This window comes from Tachysurus fulvidraco, chromosome 24 (assembly GCF_022655615.1).
Source record: "Tachysurus fulvidraco isolate hzauxx_2018 chromosome 24, HZAU_PFXX_2.0, whole genome shotgun sequence".
NCBI lineage: Eukaryota > Metazoa > Chordata > Actinopteri > Siluriformes > Bagridae > Tachysurus > Tachysurus fulvidraco.
In genome coordinates this window covers 7,933,668-7,939,833 of record NC_062541.1, presented here as the reverse complement: position 1 = coordinate 7,939,833, position 6,166 = coordinate 7,933,668, and positions in this window count along the sequence as shown.

Below are 6,166 nucleotides of genomic sequence, written 5' to 3'. Positions count from 1 at the left end.
AAACAGTGAAAAAAGCCTGAGGTTGCCTCTCACCTCTCCGTCTGAGGTTACACCACGCAGGCATGCCCAATACCTACCTTCAAAAATTTTATCTTATATCACCGGGCCTCTTTGTTTTTCTATTGCAAGTCACAATCACATACCAGGATGACACAAATTTTGCCTTGTATCAAATAACAGATCAAACAGCAGAACCTTCCGTCACCAGATCCTCAGCTCATCACTTCCACTCTTCTTGCACACCCTCCATAATCCTGTTCTCAGACCTTGAAGATTAACCTCTCTTTAAAATGCTCTGACACCTTTTTTTTTTTTTAGCCTCGATACTTATTACCTCTGCCCCAAAAGGATGTGTTAGAAGAATCTGTCTTCGATAATATGTCACTGTTTTTTTATGACGTGCTAATTTAATTATTAATATTATGCCAAACTTCAATGTACTGTAAAATATACATTATGTATGGCATAATCAGCCTGAACTGGTGAATTCTCACTGCAGAGAATCAGAGTTGATTCATTTTCAATTCCAGCAGCTGTGATACTGTGATGGACTGGTGTCTTATCCAGGGTGTGCCAGGGATAGAATCCACTGATACCCTGAAGGTAATTACAAAAAGTGACTGATAGTAACATTAGCTTTAATTCAAATACCAGGTTCACATCAATCCATTAGCTCTAATATATTACTGTTTCTATAGTAACAGCCAATTCACAGATGGAGATGGTGGACAATATTTTTTTTTATGTGTTGTTATTTAACAAAGATGAACAAATAATCATCGATATGTTAAAGCTAAAAGGAGTCCCTGAGATAGACCAGCATCATGTCCAGGGTCCATTATGTTCTTTAGCCCCGTGTCTCCTAAGATATACTCCAGGGTCCTTGCGACCCAGACGATGGATGGGTGAATGGATGGATGGATGGATAGATGGATGAGTCTCCAGGGTAAACCCTTTGTAAAAGTCAGTATGTTTTCCAAAACAGAAAAGTCTTCAGTAACACATATCACCAGCCCATCATGTCTTTTTCTAAAGCATCTTGTCATGAATTATTCCCTTCAATATATACTATACAAATACCATACATAAATATTATTATTCATTTGCTCTTTTGTTTTAGCTATTAACTGAATTCTTTCTTCTAAGACACATAGTTACATGACAGATTTAGATTAATACGCCTACAATCGCAAATGTAACTTTCAATACAAATTATATATTGATACAGCCCAGGGTAAATAGCAGAAATAAAATGTGAAGATTTGTCATTTTACAGTTTTGTGGAGTTGCAGAGAGATTAAAATATTGAAAAATACCTGTAAAGATGTGGAACTTGAAGCAACTCCCACTGTACAGTATATACCTCAAACAAATATCCCAGATAATATCTCCTACAAAGCAAATACAGCCTAGCAGTTGAAATTATTCTGCGACATTTGAGTCCTCGTGCAAAAAGCGTGCCGTTACATTGGCCAAAGGGATAAAATGAGATAAAATGAGTTATTCATTTTTTTGCTCTTTGCTCTCGATTTTATGCTCCTCTTCTCCAAATCATAAAAGATGAAGTCGTGTGTGATGTGGTCAGGGACTTCAGTCAGAATTAACTGATTACCGTAGAACTGCCAATCCAGTGAGTCATGGCACAGACATTCTTTTAGTTCTTAAAAATAGAAACCGGTTCTCTCTTTTTCGGATTTGTTTTTCTCATTGGATGACTGTGGGGCATCCTCTGTTGGTTTATGAGACTCGAATCATAACCAGATCCTTTTTTCCACGTTCTCTCTTTCCTTTCCTTCTGTTGTTGGAGCTTGTTTAATCTTGAGACGAAAATTGGCTTAGTGTGGGAACGACACAAGTCTTTAGGGACAGGGTTTGTTGTTTTAGTTTGCATGTTTCTTTTTTTCAAAGCCATGCGAAAAGCACTATCTGTGCCAAAACCTCATAAACTGAGATTAAAAAAGAGAGAGAGAAAGAGAGAGAGGGAGAGAGGAGGGAGACCACAGCACCGTGACAAAGATAGGGCCTGTCTGCTACGAAAGAGCTTTACAAATGACAATCTTCCAGAGGAAAAAAGAGAGAGGATGACAGTGTTTCGGGGGAGAAGGCTAAAAGGGAAAGAAATGCGTTTGGAATTGGGGGACAAAGGGGAGGAAACATTCCCCTGGCCACATTAAAGAAATAAAAAAGAAAACAAACAGAAAACATGTCTGACATGAAGACACTGGTTTCTGTGGCGACAGACAATGAGTGCTTGTGGCTTGGTGAGGCCTGAGCAGCCTGTCTGTGTCGCGGCACCAGCGAGAGTTACCGCAGTCAGGCCTTCGATCAGGGCTCTGTACTGTGGGAACAGTGCTTGAAAGAGACCTCGCCGGGGGCCACAAAAAGGCCCTTTTTGCTTCTTCTCATTGGCTTTTCCCTCCGTATTTATCTTTCTGGAGTCTGGATGAGGTAAGCATGGCTCAGTGGGTAAACAGCAGAGCCGACTTTCTCTCCCAGAGCCAGGCTCCTCTCACACTCTTACACGCTGCGAGCGGCGTCCAAGATGCTCACTGTCTCTCTGATAAATAATGCCAAACATTTGATGTCATGAAAGGAAATCTTTTGATACTTAACAGATACTAGCGTCACTCATAATATGCGGAACATGTGATGGGAAGGAAAATAAGCAGGACACACACATCTTGCACACTGGAAACGCTCGCCCATAAATAAACACACGCACATGCACACACGCACAAGCTCAAATCCTAAAGAGTGGCAAGACGTGACAGAGGAACACTTTAGAGGACTAACACTAACAGCGGCAGAACAGACGAGATAAGAGCCTGTGGAATTCCACTGTAGTCTCTTCTCTTCATGGACTCACACGTCTTGTGTTGAAAGAAATGTTGTATTAGACATTTTTTTATGTCTTTATAAATCCCATGCAAAAACAATGACACTATAAACTACTATTTATAATTAGTACATCGTTTTACTTTCCTTTTTTATTTTGTATTAAATAATTTTGAAAGAGCATGGAATTTTGTAAAAAAAATTATTTTTAATTACTTTCTAATTATTTCTATTTATGATTTAAATAAAAAAGGTAACAGTAAATAATAAAAAGTGAATCCTATTAGAGTGTGAACGCATAAAGTTCCAAAATTTAGCCAAGTTTCACTTAAAACTGGAATGTTGGTATAAACACAAAAACCCCCACAGAGACAAGACTGTACACATCCAACAAACAACAAAAACAAGTCATATTTTAACATGCAATCTTCATTGTATTGAGGTCCTTGTGTTGAGGTCATTTCACCAGGATTTAACAAGAAAAAGACATACTGTTCATATACACAGATCAATGTTGTGTGATATCAAATTACACAATAAAATATATTTATACACAAATTTCCTAATATGTGAGTGATAAGAATCTTGAAAAAGTCCTGAATATTTTCAAAGCTTTGCTAAGTTCAAGCTTAATGTTTGCTTGCATAGCTAGACTTACATTACTGTAGTTTGTGTTGCCTAATTTTAACTACATTTTAAAACAGATTCACTGATTTTAGAATCACTGATTTTCTATTTCTAAAATAATGACACAAATGCCAAAGTAATGAGTAATGTATGAGCTTCCTTGATTCCGCAAGTAGTTTTATGTTGTGTTTTTGTAGGATACATATCTCATTTCTATCTCATCTCTACATATCTCATATCAATCATTTATTCTTACACAACTGATCATTTGATTTCCAGCAAGAGCCTTGACCCTTACGCCAGACCCCAGCAGTGGTACATATATATATATATATATATATATATATATATATATATATATATATATATATATATATATATATATATATATATATATATATATATATAACATTACTTAATATGCAGAATGTGTGATTTATGACTTTATTTATTAAAGTATTGGCTTAATATTTTTGGTTGTTTCTAAAACTAAAGTTATTTGGCCAAAATATCTACAATGCTAAAACAAGGATTTAAATCTACATGAGCTCAGTTGTTGGTGTGAGATGCTGCAGTTAGAGAATTCCCAAAATGGCAAAAGCTTGATTGAAACAGTTTTATAACCATTCAGCAGTCCCTTTGTATCTTTTACCTTCTCTGTTTTCTATTTGATCAACTCCAGCATGTTGTCTTCTCTATTCCCATGCAACATTTGCTAACTGATATCTATCTATCTGTTTATTGTACCACTGTAAAATTCTTTCCTGTTGATTTGTTCTCAGAATTTGTTGATTAAATTTCACTAACAGCAGCTCGTCTATAATGACTGCTTGAATTTTTTTTTTAACATGAAGATTTTTTTATTGCAAGGATTGTATGTACGACAATAGCCCTATATGGAAGGAGTCTCCAGTGTCACTACTTTGTGACAGTCAGAAGGAAAACTGTAACTTTTTCAAAAGTTATCCAAAGAGGGAAAGAAATCAGAAAAGAGGGTTTTACACTTCATGGGTTCTTCGTAACATGACAACCTGAGAGAGAGAAAACTATGAATAACTTTTTATAGCTATTATAACTTTATATTATAACTTGCTTTTTGTCTTTTTGCCACATATTTTTAATAACAGAAAGCCCTGTTTTGTTATATTCATTACATAACTAACCCTATAATAAATAAATGTTGCACTTGAAAAACTTGAAAAGACTTTTGCTATTTTAAGAAATTCAGAGGCTGGTAGACAAGGCTTATTTCCTGAAGAATCGGAAAGTTACTTGCAGGAGTTTTGGTGTCAGGTGCGTGAATAAAAATAATCTTATTCGACTGAATGACCAGTAAGAATATTTTTTTTCTCTTGGAGAGGAAAAGAAATGTATCAGATGTGGGGAACTATGCAAAAAAAAAAGTGTTTTAGGACATAATGTGATTTGCTTTTGTGTGCATGCTTCAGTGTGTGTGAGAATGTCATGGAAATATGAGCTTGTTAATGTCAATTGCAGAAGTGGCCTTGTTGTGGTAAAAAACAAGGGAACACCGAAAGCACTGAAGTGGCCAAGAAAACACGCCAAGAATTCACCCCCTACTTAGCGTCAGCATTCAGTTAGTTCTCTTGTCCTCTATTTTCCTTCAAAGACTAATTTTTATAAATCGAGTTTCTATAGTATAAATCTGTTCTGTACTTTTGCTTTTCCATTTCCCAGGCCGCTTTTTCCTCCATAAGCTGAGGAAGACGTGTGCAACGGAACACCTCAAAAACGCTGAAGGTCAGACGGATGGACGAGATGAGAGTAAAGGCAAAAAGGCCGAGGAACCATTGTGAAGGAAAAATACTCCGAATAAAATGAAGAAAATCACTCTTTTGAAGTGGAGCAGTGATAAAAATAACAGCAGTGACATTGTGGAGGACTGACTTCATAGATCTCTCTGCTGCTTTCTTCTTGTTTTCAGACCAAGGGCTAGAAATAAGATCCAGACATAAGCAAAGTAAGGATTGGTAATGAAAGGAGATGGAGTCTGGGGGATGAAGGGAAAAGGGGATCTCTTTACATTTGTCTTAACTCATACACCACACCATAAGCTTCTGGCGACGGTCAAACACTATGTTTCTGCTTTATTGCTAATGACATCCACCATCGCCTTCTGACAGCACTAAAGAGGCTGCAAGAGTCTCAAGGAGCATAGACTTTTACACACTTTTACAACAAATCCTGTGAAACAAAGATGCATGAGAGAAGTGGTTTAGAGAAACAGAAAGGCTGTGTTTAGTTCCGTGTATGTGCCTATAATGTATAACGCATGCGTTCGTCTTTATCCACATCAGCATGAATCCAGGACTGATCCTGGGAACACTGGGTATGAGAAAGGACTACACTTTTGACGCTATAGTATGGCAACATGTGCACACACTTTCACAATTATGGGCAATTTATAGTCACCAATCTAACTAAATGCAAAAATGAATAGAATCTTTACACAGGCGACAATCAGAGCTCTGGATCCAACCAATGACATTGAGAATTTCAATAAAAAATGTGATATAGCAATTTCTATCATATGTTTTTTGGTTTTTTAGTTATTGTTCAGACAAAATACCTTTACACCTTACTTTTACTTCAATTACTGTAATATTTATTTAATATTAATTATATATTACATATTACCTGCTAATGATATGATTTGTTTTGGCATATGAACTTGTCATATGAA